Source organism: Cupressus sempervirens, chromosome 7 (assembly GCF_028749045.1).
Source record: "Cupressus sempervirens isolate cs-2001-9-10 chromosome 7, ASM2874904v1, whole genome shotgun sequence".
In the NCBI taxonomy this organism is placed as follows: Eukaryota; Viridiplantae; Streptophyta; class Pinopsida; order Cupressales; family Cupressaceae; genus Cupressus; species Cupressus sempervirens.
This window is the reverse complement of record NC_143124.1, coordinates 863,871,026-863,889,803: the sequence shown is the minus strand read 5'-3', so window position 1 is coordinate 863,889,803 and position 18,778 is coordinate 863,871,026.

Sequence of the window (18,778 nt, the reverse complement as noted above, 5' to 3'; positions counted from 1 at the left end):
TCACGTGTTTTTTTTTTAAATTTTGATCCATGGATCTTTCCACAAATTGGACATGCTCATCTTAATTGGAACAAAGTTGATCTCATTTGCATGTTATATGCTCAAAAAGTTGTTTGTGTCAATCCATCCATGTCATACATCTTTTAGTGCTTCTATATGGAGCTTGAAAACATTAGTAACAAACTTTTGTACATATATCTATTTCTCATCTATTACAAATATGTTTAATAAAAGTGTACAACTAACATTGACTTTATATCTTAACATTTATGAATTAAAATAATTTTATGTCAAATATTTGCTTAAATAAGTATGTTTTGTCAATGATTTCTACACTCTAACATATTCAAGAGTGCAATGTCTCTTTATTCTTTGTGAATTATTCATATGTTTAGTGTCTAATCAATGTTTTATTACTTGACTCACATCACTTTTGAGGCTAGATTTTATGGCAATTGTCATCTTCCACTCTATTTTAAGTAAACAATTAATTAACCTACCTCCATGAAAGGCACAAACTTTCACACTTGCACTCCTTGTTTTTACTTAAAATTATAATCTTATCTCAATTCAATATGTTGTGCAGAAATTAAGTAATATGAAAAGAATGAAATATTTTCCTAAGTTTTGTATTAAATATGACTATTGTGTTTCAATGGGTCCAATATGTTGAAGCTAGTTTAAAGGTAGCCCAATGGAAAGAAGGTCAATATTTTCCCAACTATAATGGGTACATAAAGTTTGTCTCAATGACTAGACCATGTGGACTCTTATCATTGTACCCCATTCTCCTACTGGTTTCTAATTTGGAAGATGATGCTATCAAGGAATTATTTCTCAATATCAAGATTCTATGAGCTTGCAATATGGTTGACAGGTTTATTTGATGATGTTCATGACTTTGAGGTTTGTTTGCTTCCATTTTAATTAGATGATTACATACATATAACTTTTAAATCATGATCAAAATATTAAAAATAATAATATGCTTATGAAGGATGACAAGCTCCATGGACAAACAATCTCAGCACTTTTTTCATTTATGAAGGATCATCCTACAAGATCAGAAGAAGAAGCATTAGCTCATAGCAATGGCTTTCTTGACCAACTTCTTATAGAATTAGCAGGAGACTTAAATCCCAACAACTATTAACCAAATGGGATGATTTTTACTTCAATATTAGAAAAGAAGTTGAAAGCTTTTATGTATATGGAGATGGATTTTCATGCCATGATATGGAAGTCAAGCAACGAGTATTCAAAGTTCTTTTTGTTCTAGTTAAAGTTTTAAAAAGAGTAGGGTCTCCATCATCTGTATGCCAATGTATAGATTATAATGTATAGTTGTCCAAAGGGTTGATCTTAATCTATTAAGATTTCATGTTCTCATTGTGGAGGCCCAAGTGAAATTCCCCTTAAGCACATCATAGTCAGAATTCAAAACTCATGATCTTCCATGGTTTCCTTCTAATGTTGGGGTGTTTTCTAAATACAAGTAGATTTTAGTAAATAGTTGACTCTCAAATTTATTCTAATGTTTTTTTTCAATAATTAATATTCAACAGGGAAAGAAAATTCTATATTTATATTCCATTTTTTCAATATTCTCTTGGCCCACCACTTTATTAGTGTTTTAAATTTTAGTTTTGGTAGCTTGGACAATTGTTCATCCATATGCAATTATTTAGTAAATAATTATTTTGCTAAAAAATTGGTTAGAGTAAGGACAATTATTTGTTAAATAATTGACTTCTTTTAGAAGAAACTAGAAACTAATTTTGTTAAGGTTGGTAAGTTGTTTTATAGCTTAGCTGTTGATTGTAAATCAATCTTGGTCATTGGTTCACCAATGAGAGTAGTATAAAAAGGGGTCTAGGTGGCATTTAGAGAACATAGGGGGCATTTAGAGAACAAGAATTTTGAAGAAACATTTGTAGTGCTAGAAAATGAGTTTACACTGTTACCAAATAGTCTTGTAGTGTGAGCAAGGGTGTCGTGGTAGCATGGGAATAGCAGTAGGGAATATCAGCGAGAGAAATTAGACGGTTGTCAAAGTTCTGCCAGTGGGAGGCAAAGAATTTTGTATCTCTTGATTTGTTGAAGTTTAATATAATTTCTCATCTATAGAACTAGTTTTCCCTTAGGGGTTTTTCTAGGGACAATTTGTCTTAAAATATTCTGTTCATTGTGTTCGCATTTATTTCGTTATTTCATTCATGAAGTTGCACTTGTGCTATTTTTTGATATTAAGCTGTGAATTTATTTTCAGTAGTTTAATAATTATTTACAATAGGATATTAATAATCAGTGACTACAATAGTTAATTTTCACATTGTATCAGAGTGGTGTTGAGGGTAGAAGAGTTTTCCCCTAGGAATGAAATTTTGATCTCTTTAGATTTATTATTACTTTAATCTCTTGAGATGGCTTTAGCTAGTTTGAGAGATTAGGATAGATTGGATGGTGCCTTGAATTTCAGTATTTGGAAGGCCAAAATTTATTTATTGTTGGAAGAGAATGGTATCAAGAATTATGTTACCAGTGCTATACCTATATCAACAGATGCAATATAACTTGCAGCATATAAGAAGGATGATGCCAAGGCAAGGAGGATTATCCTTGATAGTGTAAAGGATCATATTTTTTCACATATCTCATAGCTAGATATGATGAAGAAGATGTGGGATGACCTTTTGAATCTGTATCAAAATGATACCACCAATAGGAAGATGATTCTTAGAGAGAAGGTAAAGAATACTTGGAGGAACCGGGGAGAAGATGTTACAAGTTACCTCACAAGACTCAAACTTGTCAAGGGCAAGTTAGCAGCTATTGGTGATAGTCCCAGTGATGATAAGCTAGTAATAATAGCACTAAATGGGTTTAGTAAACAATGGAGTACCTTTGTTCAAGTTATTAGTGGATGAGATATCTTATCGAGTTGGGAATCAACTATGGATTGATTTCACTCAGGAGCAGTTTAGACTAAGTCTGGTCAATGGGACCAACACGAGTTAGAAAATGAGGTGGAATAAGAGAATATTTCCATATCAAGGAAAGGGAAAGTAAAGATGGAGTCTAGCAATGGATCAAATTCACAAAGTGAGAAGAAGAAGAAGGACCTTTCTAAGGTCAAGTGCTTTCGATGTCAAGAGTTTGGCCACTATATTAGTGATTTCCTAGAGAGGAAGAAGGGTAAGAAGTAGGTGGTAGCTTTAGCAAGTGTGGAAGAACTCTCTAGTATAATGGAAGATGAGTTTTCCCTCATAGCTTGTATGGTTAGCTCAACCTCATAGTGTTTTTGGTATATAGATAGTTGGGCATCATTTCATATGACAAGAGTTAGAGAGTAGTTCTCTAATTACAAGGAGGACACCAACATCTAGATTTCTATGGGAAACTTGTCCAAACTTAACCTAGTTGTAAAAGGAACTATTCAGTTTCAGAGGGAGAATGGAAAGATAATTCCACTTCATGATGTGTTATATGTGCCAGCCTTAGGTATGAATTTGATTTCTACATCCGTTCTTCAGGATAGGGGGTATAACATACTCTTTAGAGGGACAAATCTATTGATTAAGAAAACGGATTGGAAATCACCCATAACTATTGGAGTTAGAAATGGTCTCCTATATAGGTTGTAGTTTGATACTCCTAATAAACTCATGAGTAGCAGTAATCCTAGAGATCTTGGAGAGCTATGGCATATGAGGATGGGCCATATTCATCATGGAGAACTTAGATTGCTTTTTGAAATGGTGACAAGTGTTACAGAGGTGAGCATAGAGCATGATGATGTATGTAAGGGATGTGTGTTGGGGAAGCTTGTGAAAGAATCTTTTCTAAGGAGTGACACCAAATATAATGGTGTTCTTGATCTAGTAGATTCAGATGTTTGTGGACTGATGTTGATGAAATCTCTCAGAGGATATGAGTACTATGTTACTTTTATTGATGATTTCTCTAAAAAGTCTTGGATATACTTCTTGAAGACTAAGGATGAGGTTTTCAATCAATTCCAAGAGTTCAAGGCTCTTATAGAGAATTTGATAGGAAAGAAGATAAAGGTTCTTTAGTCAGACAATGGAGGCAAGTACAAATGAAATGTCTTCTAGGAGTTTTGTTCCAAAGAAGGAATCAAGAGAGAGTGGACTATTCCCTACAATCCATAATAGAATGGAGTTACTAAGACAAAGAACCATTCTATATCAGAGCTAGCAAGAGCTATACTACATGACCAGGACATGCCCCATTACTTATAGGTAGAGGCATGTAATACAATAGTCTACATCTAGAATAGAGTTCCACACAAGGTGCTAGGGAAGATGACACCAAAGGAGGCTTTCATAGGGAAGAAGCTAGATGTTGGTCACTTTAGGATATTTGAGAGTTTCACATATTGTCATATTGCTGGAGACATGATGCAAGAGCATCTAGTGGTGTAAGGGCAATCCTATATCACCTAAAAATATGGTTAGAGATAGTTTCTATTTAATGTGTTTTCATTTCTGGATACCCATTTGGGACAAATAAAGGTTCCAACTCTTATAGTTCCACTATTAGTTTTCTAGGTTATAGATTTTAAGCACCTTGGGCTATGTGTAAATGTAGAAAATGAGTTATTTTGTAATTAAGCCAAAATTATGATGAGTTAGAGGGTGTAAGTTGGAGGGATGATTATACTTGTAATTTAAACCACTCAAGATCAAGAATCAGGTCAAAAGGCTTTATGGTTAGAAAGTTATTGTAGTTTTAAATTTCTTGGAGACCTCCTAAGAGTGCTTCAAAGTTAGATTTGAGGAACTAAATGGCCTCGTATGGGGCCAAAAAATGGGGTATGAGCACAGCTAGTCCAGAGGGCTATAGAGGGCTTCAAGAGCTTTCCAAATATGTAAATGGTTCAACAATCAGAGTTCCAATTCAAAAGTTATGCCTCCTGGAAGTTGGACTACCATTTCTGGATTCTTCTAATTTTACAACAACTTCTAATGTGACTTCTAGAACCTTCTATTTTGGTGGTGGATGCCAATTGGCATATTATAGAATTTATTCCTAACCCTAAACCATTTGGTGCTTATTTAAGAACACTTTAGGCATTGTAAAGGCAGTTCTCAGTGGAGTTAGAGAGAAGGTACTATGTAGAGGATTTTTTCTCTAGAATCATACTATTGTAAACCCATAGGGAATTTTTCATTAATAATAATGTTTCCCTTTTCCTGTGTGTTCATTTTGGTCTTGATTGTGTCTCCATCAAGATACATGTACAAAGTTAGATCAAATTGTAGAGAGGGGATACTTTGTTGAGTACAGTGAGACCTCAAAGGCATATAGGATTTTCATTCTCGGGACTAAAAGAATTATTGTTAGATGTGATATCAAGTTCATAGAGGACAAGGCATTCAAGAGATCTAGAGATTTTCCAATAGATGATCAGAGTGAGTATCCAACAGAAGCTCCAAGACTAAGTCAAGGGCAAAAAAGCTCAAGTATAGTTACCACTACAACTATAGACTTAGGTAGTGAAGTTTCATAGAGTATGGAGAAATAGGTGCAATAGGAAATGCATCTAGAGGACTTAGAGGTTGAAATTTCATCCTCTACAATTGGTAGTAGGAACCATGAGGTTCCAGATACATAAAGGGATACTTAGGAGTTTGTGGGAGCTCCTAGGAAGAGTACTAGAAAATGGACACAACTAGCTAAGTTCAATGACTATGTGGGATTAGTTAGTCAGTTGGTAGATAGTGAACCTTCTAGCTATCAGGAAGCTATAGAACATCAGGTATGGTGAGATGCTATGGTTGAGGAATATTCTTCAATAATGGAAAAAGATGTGTGGGAGGTAGTGCTTAGACCAATAGATAGGGCAATAGTTGGATCATGCTAGATCTATAAGATAAAGCATGGTGCAGATAGTAGTGTTGCGAAATACAAGGGGAGGTTCATGGTAATGGGGTTCTCTCAAAGGAGGGAATAAACTATGAGGAGACATTTTCTATAGTTGCCAAGTATACTTCTATACGAGTTGTAATCTCGCTTGCAGCATAGATGGGATGGCAAATCCATCAAATGGATGTCAAGACAACATTCCTTAATATTGAGTTGAAGGAGGAGGTATACATAGAACAACTAGAAGGCTTTGTAGCACACAAAAAGGAGACACACATGTGCAAATTGAAGAGAGCGTTGTATGGACACAACCAGGCTCCCAAAGCATGGTATCAGTGCATTGATACATACTTGTAGGAAATGGGCTTTGTGAAGAGTGAAGTGGATGCTAACCTCTACTACTTGGTGGTTGGAGGTGAGATTCTCATTCTTGTTCTTTATGTGGATGACCTATTTCTTATAGGCTCACTAGGGCTCATAGTAGATTGCAAGAGGAACCTTGCAAAAGAGTTTGAGATGAAGGATTTAGGACTTATGCACTAATTTCTAGGCATGGAAGTGTGGCAGATAGATGGGAAGATTTTCCTTGGTGAAGGGAAATATTGCATTGAAATCATGAAGAAATTTAGGATGGAGGATTGCAAAGCCATGTCTACACCCATGATCACAAATTGGAGGAAGGTAGATACATCTAGGGAGAAGGATGTAGATCCCACTTTATATAGACAGTTGATTAGTTTTCTTATGTATTTGGTCAACACCAAGCCAGATATAGCATTTGCAGTTAACTCTCTTAGTCAGCTCATGGTTGAACAAAGAAAATGCATTGGGCAGCAGCTAAGCATGTGCTATGTTACTTACATGGTACAGTTAAGTATGGGATCAGATATGTTCAGGGTGAAGGTATCAAGTTGATAGGCTATACTAACACAAATTTGGTAGGAAGCACAACAAACAAAAGGAGCACTTCAGGGTGTTGTTTCAGCTTGGGATCAATAGTTGTTTCTTGGTTCAACAGGAAGTAGAAGTCTGTGGCTCTAAGTTTGGAAAAACTAGAATACATAGTAGCTAGCATGAAGACATGTGAATCTATATTGCTTCAGAAGTTGTTAGTAGCTTTGTTTGGTCAGAAGGTTGAGACTACTATGATACATTGTTATAATCAGAGATGAATTAAGTTGTCTAAGAATTTAGTGTTTCATGGTAGGTCTAAACATATAGATATTAGATATCATGTCATCAAAGATTTTATACAATGAGGGGTTGTTCAACTATACTACATACCTACAGAGGAGAAGGTAGCAAACATTATGACTAAGGCATTGGGTAAGACAAAATTCATCTTCTTTAGAGATAAGTTGGGTGTCATGCAGAACAACTTCCTCACTAAAAGGGAGTGTTAGTTTTGGTAGCTTGGACAACTATTCCTCCATATGCAATTATTTAGTAAATAATTTTTTTTTGTAACAAACTGGTTAGAGTAAGGACAATTATTTATTAAATAATTTACTTCTTTTAGAAGTAACTAGAAATCAATTTTGTTAGGGTTGGTAAGTTGTTTTATATATCAACCATCAATTGTAAATCGATCTTCATCATTGGTTTACCAATGAGAGTAGTATAAAAGGGGATCTAGGGGGCATTTGGAGAACAAGAAGTTTGGAGAAATATTTGTAGTGCTAGCAAATGAGTTTGCAATGTTAATGAACAGTCTTGCAGTGTTAACAAGGGCACAATGTTAGCATGCAAATAGCAGTGGGGAATATCAGCAGGAGAAATTAGGAGGTTGTTGGATTTTTTCTAGTGAGAGGCAAGGAATTTTGTATCTCTTGAATTACTGAAGTTTAATATAATTTCTCATCTGTAGAACTAGTTTTCCCTTAGGGGTTTTTCTAGGGACAATTTGTCCAAAAATATTTTGTTCATTATGTTGCACATTTCTTTCTGTATTTTACTCGTGAAGTTACAGTTGTGTTATTTTTCAATATTAAGTTGTGAATTTATTTTTAGGAGTTTAATAATTATTTATGATAAGAGATTAATAATCGGCAACTGCAATAGTTAATTTTCACGTTAAATCCAAAGTAGTGTGGTTAACCACTTTTAACCAAATGCTGGAATCAATATCAAATGAAAGTATTGATAATCTAACATTATCTTCCAAGTATGGAGTCAAATTGATGTTGAAGAAGTTTGTATGTAAAAATTATTTAAAAGATATAGCTAGTTTGATAATTTCTATAATAAATTATAATATTTACATGGTTACGAATAATCATACAATACACCTTTTTGAATGCATTTCACACATGAACTTTTTTTTAAAGTATTTCTACTTTTGTATAGTTGATCACAAGTTGCACTAAAATAATATATTTCTTAAAACCCTTCTCTTAGGTTGGCTAGGTCAATATCCATGGTATTTTAAAAAGGGAAAACTATACTTGTATGCACCTCGGTCAATGGTCATTCACCTATATCATGTTAAGTATTCTTAATAGTTCAAGAAAATGAATTTTTTCATAATATTGGTGCATATAGAGGTTGTTAATTTTTTATTGACATAAATTTTAGATTAATATTAGTCAATACTATCTATTCTTGATTGAGAGGGAACTCTAGATTAATAATGTTTTGTTGAACATGATTTAAAATTAAGATAAAATTGCAATGTAGCAACATTTTTTTTAGAAATGCTGAGTTGAGGTTAATATTTTTGAAATTAAGATGCAACCGAAATGGGGGCTAGCCCATAATAGAGTAAAACCAAACAGAGATTACTAGGAAGCCATTTCAATGGGATTACCCAACCCCCTTTCTAAACATCAAAAGCCCACCTGTAAAAAAATATAGTATAACAAGTATAGCTAAAAACCATGAAAATAATTAGTAAAAGTACACAACCATGTCGCCTTTTAGGATACCAAAATTTAATTCATTCAAATCTCATTTCTCGATCAAAATTCATTTCTTTTCAAAAATTAAAAGTAACATTTTATAGATCTCAGATTTAGTATCATTATCATACAAATTTCAAATTTTTTTTATTAGATATAATTTATGTTATAATTTCAAAATTTATAAGTCGATATTTTAACATTTCAGAATATGCTACCTCAAAAAAAGGAAAAAAATAATAGTAAATATGCAATTATTTTTAAAAAGGTGTAGATTTGATAAAGAAATTTTGATGAGAGGAAAAAATTGTCTGAGATAAGATCAACCTTGAGTACTTATAACAAAGAAAATATGAATTAAAAAATAATTATTTCTTTTTTTGTTCCCTATCTATACATGTCATCTATAAGATATTTTTAAATCAGAACAAAAAAAAAATGATTTGAAATAGTTCTTTAACAGGTACTACACCCTATATTTTTCATAATTAATAAAGGAGTTCAATTTTTTTAATAATGAATAAATTCCTACTCAAAAATATTATAAAAATTATAGGCATAAAATTTATCCAATTCTACATATTTCATCACTTTACATCATCTTCAAATTCTAAACACAAATTCCTTTTTTTATGTCATTAAAATTGAATAATTGCATTATAAGATCTTTTTTCTTTATAAAGGGTGACAAAAATTTCTTCTTTTACCCTAATAATGCTATACATAAACTTGCCCATCATAAAAAAGTTGGCCATTAAACTAGTCCAACATAGAGAAAATTGAAAAGAGCCTAAAGGTGAAGCAAGAAAACTAACTACCATAAGCAAAAATCTGAACAAAAAGTATGCCACCATGAGATAACCAATCACTAATTCCTTAGGTTCTCTAAGAGAAGGAGAAACCAATCATTGACCAATAAGTCATATAGAGAGCGAGCAATCTCTACCTCCTTGTCATTGATTACACCATCCCTTATAGTTTGTATGAGATAGAGGTTAGTGGTCATCGAGTGCATAGCACGTACCAAGAAATTGGCAACCCTATCAAACTTATGCTCCACGTCCACATTCCTTTTGAGTAGGTTAGTAATGGACGTCTCCAACTTCTCCACTTGTAGATTTCCCTACACTTTGTCAGCTGTTTTCACCATGGCATATTTTTTTGAGTACGATCACCCCCTAATTACTTACACTTTTGGTCCCCATCTCCCCCAGTGATCTCCACCTGGGTCTAGTTGCCCAAGTTTCCCATCCTAAATCATGAAGTGGTCATTTCCCACTCTTCAAAATTCTCATATTTTCTAGAATCAATGGTTTGGGTATCAATTTTGAAAGTATCTAAAACCTTAGAGGGTGAGGGATTGTTCTGACCCTCCTCCATGACATCTTCATTCGTCCAATTACTATATTTTCATTTCATCCTCTTCATACTCCTAAAAATTTCTTCTGGTAACCATGTGTTTATATCTTGGGCCCTTCTAGAGTTGTTTGATTTAGACATTCTAGGTTTTGTTAGAGGGTTCTTATGTCCTGGTTTTTTTCTTGCCTGATTGATTCCCTTCCTAGAGATGGTACCAATGTTCTCAACATATATGATTTTAATTTCTCACTTCTTTATTTTACTAGCCAAGGTAGTGGGCTCCTCATCAATCTTAGGTTTGGTGGGGGGAAATAACTTTGAACAATAATTTTTAGGGGTGAAGGCTTCAAGCTTAGGATTTGAGAGTGAAGTCCTTTTTAACAGTAGAAAAAGGAACAAAATAAGATCTATGCTTCAAAAGTGGTTGAGAATAGGAAAGTGGTAGTAATAACAAACCTTGGCTCTGTTCTCCATGGTGACATATGGCATGATGACATATAAGACCATATCCCATGGTTCTAGAAGCTTCTCCACACAAAACCACCACGTAAATGAATAGGGGCTTCATCTGAGAAAAACAAGTTTGAGGCTCATCTCATCTACCACTCTAGGTTCGTTTCTCCATGATTTTCCTTCTATAGATAGGCTAGTAGCATTACCAATCAAATATTTAGTGACCTCAAAAGAGATCTTATCAATAGTAGCCCAACACTTCTTCCATGAGTCTATAAAATTCTAGGTGACCATCTGATCATGGCCCTTTAAGATCTACATCAAAGGGATGAAAATGGATTTCATCAAATGTGATAATGCAACTTTTTCTTCTCTAATAGCTCTCTCAATTCTTAATGGTTCAATTCTCAAGTTCACACCCTTCATCACTCCATCTTCATTGAGTTCCAAAACAAGATATTTTTTCCCTTGTTTAAGCTCAGCCACCATTTCCTTGACCCGATTCAATAAATTGTTCACAAACACAAGAGTCAAATCCTCACACAACATGTAATAAAGTTTAAGATTATGAAAACCCCAAGTAAAAAAATGCCATTTTGGTTCCATATCTTTTAGTTTAGGAGAATATTTGTTTTTAAATTGCCAGATCATAATATTTATGTGATTTCATTTTGAAGCCCAATCTCAAGATTTGGAAAACAATCTTGGATGATGTAAAGTAACATCCCAAATATTTCATTTAATACTAACTTTCTAGTTCCCTCCTCAAGGATAGGTTAAACCAAATGTTAGCTAAAGGTAGTGCCATAATTTTTAATCAACATAAATGCTTCCTCTAAACTTAGTTCCATCATGATTCATCCTACCAAAAAAACCAAATCATTAGTAGTCATACTAATAGCCCTAATCAAGTCCATCATGATGAGACTATGCATGTTGTACATCAAAAAATTATACTCCATCATTAAAAGCCCTCTTTTGAACAAGTAATTTGACCACTACCAAAAGATCTTGCTCATTTTTCCAAACTTGAGCATTGATGACTTTGTGTCCCTACCTCGCTAGGTTGTTCATTAGTTGATTTGCTTCCATGTGGACATGTTGTATCCTAAAATTGTTAAGAACATTTAAGATACTTTGGGAATCTTTGATAATCGATGTGAGATTCTAGCTCATCATAGTACCCCCCTTGAAAATCTAAATGACTAAGAGAGAATCTTCCTACATAAGCAAGTTTTGACTTCTATTAGGTAATTCAACTCCCCACAAAAATCCAAGTGCTTCTACCTCATTACTTGAAAATCTTTCATATTTTCTATAATATTCCCTGATACAAGGCGCTTGTACATTCCTAATTATTCCTCCTACCTCAATGCACTCCCAATTCTTAAACCCATCAAAATTCAATTTTAATAAATTTGGGAAATTTAGCTACCACTTAGTTTGTAGTCTTTTCAGGATGCTAGTTTTATCAACTCTCTCAGTAGCATGGTCAATATGCCAAAGATTCACCTAGTCCCTTTCAATTTGTATAGGTGGTGTGAAGGTGGTTTCTATTTCCTATTAAGGGAACCATTTCTTAATCCTCCCATAATTTTTTGTGTGACCACTCCTAGAGGGGTACTTGTGTCTCGAAAGATGCAGTTGTTCCATTCTTTCCATATGTTCTAGTAGATATAGGTGGGAATCACCTTCCATATGATTTCTATCAAGGGTGGTATAAAGGGCATTTACATCCATGGATAATTTGGGAAACATTACTACTTATGACCCATAATATATTGAGCTAACTAAGTATGGTCTGCCAAACCTACATAGAATAGGAGTAGTGGATCAAAAGGTAAGGAATTGATTCTTCATCATTACAATATAACACACACCTTTTGCACATCTACAAGAAACTCATCTTAAGGTTGTCAATGGTAAGAATGTTGTTCTACATAACTGACCACCAGAAGAAATTATTCTTAGGGAGAAGTTGAGGTTTATGGTGATGACCTATATGAAGGGTTTGTTAATCATGGAGAGCAAGGCTAATTTTCAAATTTAATGTTAAAAACAACTCTTGCATGGTTAGTCACCTCTACTTAGAATATGGATTTTATAAGAAAGAATAATGTGACATGGGATATTTTATGAAGGTGGTATAAAGTTCTTTGAAAAAATTAAAGGAAGAAGCAAGGACATGTTAAACTTTTTTTATCAATAGCTAGAAAAATCGAAGAGCCAATTTGGAGAGTTAAAATGATAGAATCGAGGAAATTATTGCATGGATGATTGGGATTAAATGTGAGATTGGGAAGTTTTTTTGGATCAGTAAAATATTCTCATGAAAATATTAAATCTTTTTTTCCCTACAAGTTAGGAAACTAAATGCTAGGGTTGAAAACATTGAAACCCAAAAAAAAATCTAGCTTATGCAAGAAACATGGAAGGGAGCAAAAGGCTTAAGCATGAGGTAGAACATTCAATCACAATGTATAGAGGTATGATGCATAAATGCATTATGGAGGTGTTTCTTTTGACAAAAAATATTGAGAAGAAGAAGAAAAGAAAAGGCATTGTGATGACAAATAAGGTAAGGACTAGACGAAAGGCTACTAGAAGACTTCTCTAGTGCGAGCCAAACCTAAAGACCCTAGTAGATGATGAGGCTAATCCTCTTAAATCCACATTGTCATTTTTCTTAATTGAGTCCTTTCTTTTTTGATTACTTTATTTTATTTTTATATTTTATAAGTAGTGATGTTTATACTTTTGTCAATGTAAATTATTTATAAGATCTAGGATGTGTTGTGGGATTGACCTCCTAGCCCTATTGCTTGTTTTGGTTGATAATTTTAGATTTTCATGTTTGATGGTTTTGGGTCCCTTTTGCACTTCACCTAATCAAAATTAATGTTTTCTTGAATAAGATCTTAGTTAGATAACAATTATCTCAATGTGCTATATTTTGTCATGAAAAATTAGATGATTTTTAACTTTTTGGGAGATTTTAATATAACAATACAACCTTTCTTCAAGATATTATGGAATACCAAGCATAAGTAAAATATTTTTAATTCCAAATACTTCATTTTTTAAAGTATATTGTACATCACATGAATCCAATAGTGTACTTCACTTTTTCTTAGTTGATGTGATGAGGCTTGACCCACGTTGAAATCCAAACTTGCAATACACTTTTTCTCATCTATATCAACACTTGAATCTAAATCTATCATGAAGACCAAGGAAATTTAGAACTTATAACCATAGTGGATGTTATATCTAGTGGCTTGTTATTAGAATGTGTGCAAATAAATATTTTTGAAGCATGTTAGGCCACTAAAGTGCAAGATGAGTCAAACTGTTAAAAGGATCAAAGGATTTATTAATACTTCAAAAATTATAATTTGGATCTCTTCAAAGACTCTAGTAATTTTTTGTTCAAATTTGTAAAAAATTATGCCTTCTAGAATGATATTGATACTGATTGAGATATGTGTGTCAAGATCACACATGTGTGTTATAATATAACTTATTATATTTATCCATTTTATAATAAAATTAGGTATGAGAAAATAACTCTAGAATAAGAGCAACTACATATAATGTAGGCATGAAATTTTGAGAAACTAAAAGTAATACAAAGAAGGCTTAAAGGAATGTCAAGAACAAGAATATTATACACCAATATCCATTTATTTCATCATGATAAAACTAACAATAATTGAGCCAATAATCTCAAATTGGGTTTACAAGGTAGTGACAAAACACTTCATCATTCATTATCTATCATTATTATAGTGAAAGTCAAGTGATCAAAGTGAGCTGATTAATTAGTGCAAGCTGATTGATCAAAGCATGTCAAGAATCAGTTGTCAGACAATGCATGTCGAGCAATATATCTAGTATGTGCCGAGTCACTCATGAGTCAAGAAGACTATACATGCTGAGTGATTCATAAGCTAAGTAAATAGTATATGCCAAGCTATTCAAAAGCTGAGTCACAACATTGAGAATGTGGTCATGGCCATGTAGTAGAATCATTGGATGCTGTGTGTGTTGGAAATCTGATTGAAAAGATCATTGATGAAGAAGATCAAAGAGGGAGATTGTTATTTTTGTAGGAATGACATTTTCTTATAAGATTTAAGTACTATCACTTAGTTGATTGATGAAGGGGATTTGATCAACAAGATGTAACAAGAGCACCTAAGGGAAAGGTTGAGCTATGATGTTGTAATGAAGTGCAAGGATCAATTAATACAATGGTTAAATCATGTATTGATAACATACTCAAAGATATAGAGGTTGGTCACACTTAGAAACATTAGAACTATAAGTTGTAACAAGGTTGACTGCAAATCTTAAACTAACTTCATTAATAGGAGTCAAGCAAAAGGAAAATCTAGTGTGTGCTGAGTGATCTTTAGGTGTCGAGTGAAGTTCAAGTGCTAAGAAAAGTAACAGGTGCCAAGAATTAGAAAATCTTAATTGGTTCCAAGTGAACTTCAGGTGTTGAGTAACACAGTATGTGTTGAGTATCTAAATTTCAACAGTGCCGAGCTATTGCATTATTGGAAATGTCAAAGATTTGCCAAATTTGAGCCAATATAGTAGTTACCTAGAATTTTGTGAACTAGTTGGAAGATAAGGATGATGAGTTGATGGCACAAAATTCTATGTAAACCATTTTCGGGAAAATTCAAAGGATTATTCAAGAAGTTTCTAAAGGAAACAAAATATGAGTTAGATACAATGAATCCTACCTAATCCATATGAATTAAAATTAAAGGGTGAAAGAATCAAGTGGTAAAGGAACTCCAAAAACTTCTATTTAAGGAGTCATAGACCAAGAAGAAAATGCTACCGCTGGAGTGCCAAATTGCGAAGTGATTAGAAGGGTGTCAAGGACAAGGCATCTAGGAGAAGGAAGAGCATAGAGGCTTTGCTTCTATAAGTGGCCAAGAAGAGGTGATTACACTGGAACATTGAGCATGGAGACTTAAGGAAAAAAAGCTTGAAAGAAGGGAAAGCTATCTTGAGTTAGAAAGATTGAAAGCTAGGCAAAGATATGAGCTAAATGGTGATCTAAGATCTGCAAGTTGAGTTGTATGATGTATTTAGGTCAAAACCCCTAATTGTTGCTCTCTAGAAATTTTATCAATTAGGATAGAAGGAAAATCCTATGGACTTAGGTTGGCCTAATAGCCATTTTTAAATCCTTTAACAGGGTGGCATTCCAAGTGAATGTTCTAAAGTCCTCTAACTAGGCCTAGTTCTAATAGGGTGGTTAAATCCTCTAACAAGGTCACATTTAATAGTGTGTTGTAAGCCTTTAACAGGGCATCACTTTAGAAGAGTGAGAATTGAGTAGCATGTTACTAGTGGTTTTTCCCAAATTGGGTTTCCATGTAAATCACTATGTTATGTGTTGATCTTTTTATGTGTTATGCTTGCATGTTGATTTATAGTAACTTAGTGAATAGGATTGGATGAATATATGGTTGAATGGGCTCACTAAACTTAGTGAAAAAGTTTGAATTGGATAGGTTGGACCTTGAATAACTAATTCACCCCCCCTCTTAGTTATTTTGAAGCATTTCTAACAATTGGTATTAGAGCCATCTACTAATTTAGTTTCAAGGTACTAGAGGTAGGAAGATCAAGATGTCCAAGAGAGAAGTTCCCAAGCTCAACAAAGGTAAATTTTCTACATGGAAGAGTCTGATGAAATTGCACCTTGGATCAATAGGTGATTGTGCAAAAACCTCAATTGAAACAAAACATGTGGACCTAGCTCAACCTCTCACTGTAGATGATTTGAACAAAAGGAAGGAGCACAATCAAACAATGCTAGAGATTGCCTCTACACTCAACTATGCATAATATGATGACATCAAATATTGCGACACTACATTCAAAATGTGGAAAGCCCTAATAAATATCTATGGAGGAGATCAGAATGTCTAGAGAGCAAAGAGAGAAAGCCTCAAAGGAAAGTTTGATGACATGAAAATGGAGGAAGGTGAGAATGTACTCAATATGCTACTAGAATGAAAGAACTAGTAAGTTCAATAAGAAGGTTGAATGGTCAATTGGAAGAAGAGAATGTCAATAAAAAATACCTAAGAACCCTACTACCTATATATGCTATTAGAATTTTAGCCATCCAAGAGCTAAGGTGTGTACAAGGAAACACACTATCGTTTGAAGGAATTGTGGGAAGACTTACTACATTTGAATTGTCCAACTTTGACAACTACAGACCTGATAACCTTGAATCTACTTTCAAGGCCAAGTTGGCAATAAAAGACACTAAGGAGGAGACATCAAGCAAGAAGACAAGAATAGGAAAGCATGCATCCAGTGATAGTAGGATAGATGAGGAAGATTTGGAACAGTTAGAGGAACTACTAGCTAGGAGATTCCATAGAGGAAAAGGTAAATTCAAAGGTAAGCTCCCTATCATATGTTTCAATTGTAATGAAGTAGGTCATATTGCTGCAAGATGTAAATAGAAGAAGAACTACAAAGAAGGAAAAAAGTACAAGAACAAGAGAGAAGATGATAGAAAAGACTACAAGGAAAAAGGAAAAAGATGCTACATCGTTGAAGAAGATTCTAATGAGAATGATGATGACGTAGTCTATGTGGCCATGAAGGATGAAACAAATAATGATGGAGATGAAACAACAACATTGGTTACCTATATGAACAAGAATGACAAATGGATCATAGATAGTGGATGCTTACATCACATGATAGGAGACAAATGCAAGTTCAATACCTTTACTCAATATGATGGAACTAGTGTTAGATTTGGTAATGATGCTCCATGTCAGATCAAAGGAATAGGTACCATTAAACTTACCGAGAAAATTTCATGTGATAATGCATACTATGTTGAAGGATTTAACTACAATCTATTGAGTATATCACAGTTAGGCAATGTAGGTTGCAAAGTGGAATTCATAAACAAATCTACCAAAATCTATGACACTGATGAAAATCTAATAGGAAAAGGTGAACAAACTAGGAGTAACTTGTTTTACCTAGATATGGAAGATGTGACTTGTCTTGTTGTTAGACTTGATGATGTGTGGTTGTGGCATAAAAGATTGTGTCATATTAACTTTGACAATCTTATTAGCATCAGCAAAAAGAGGAAGGTCAGAGGGTTGCCTAAATTGAAGAAACTTGAAAAGACAATGTGAAAACAATGTCAACTAGAGAAGATGACTAAATCTAGTTTCGAAAGAAAAACATACACTTCCAAAGAAGTACTAGAGCTAGTCCATATAGACTTATGTGGTCCAATAAAAGTGCAAAGTTACCTAGGAGACAAATACATAATGCTATTTGTGGATGACTATTCCAGGATGATGACTACTATGTTTTTAAAGCAAAAATCTGATGCATTTCAAATTTTCAAGTGGTATTTGGCTAGAGTTGAGAAGGAAATATGGAAGAATATAAAATTTCTAACATCAGACAGAGGAGGTGACTTTACATCAAAGGAGTTTGAAATATTCTACAATGACAAAGGCATTAAAAGGAAAATATTAGCACCAAGAACTCTGCCACAGAATGGTATTGCTGAAAGAATAAATAGATCAGTAATAAACTATGCTAGAACCTTGATGATGGAGAAAAATATTGCTCTAAAGTACTAGAGAGAAGTTGTAAGTACTGTAGCCTACGCATTGAATAGTCCATGTCAAGAAAGGTAGAAATGTAACACATTTTGAACAATGGTATGGTCACTCACCTAATGTAAAATATTTCAAAGTGTTTGGTTTTAAATGCTATATTCTTAAAGATATTAGAAATTGTAAGTTTGATGAAAAGAGTGATGAAAAAATATTCCTTGGATACGCCAATAGAAGCAAGACATATAAGTTTTTGAATGCTAACACAAACAAGATTGTGGAGAGTGCAAATGTAAATTTTTTATGAGCATGCCGAAGTCCAAGTTGATGAGTCCAAAAAATCAGAAGATTATAGATCTTTTATATACTTCTTTGAAGGAATGCCTTCTGAAGATGATGCTACTAATCAAGATGGGAATCAACAATAAATTTTAGTATCAGCCAAGTCACAGCCAATGAATGTTGACCTGCATTAAGGAACTGAGTTGCAGAATGTAGAAAATGCACATTCTGACTTTGAAAATAGTATACATGAAAGAAATG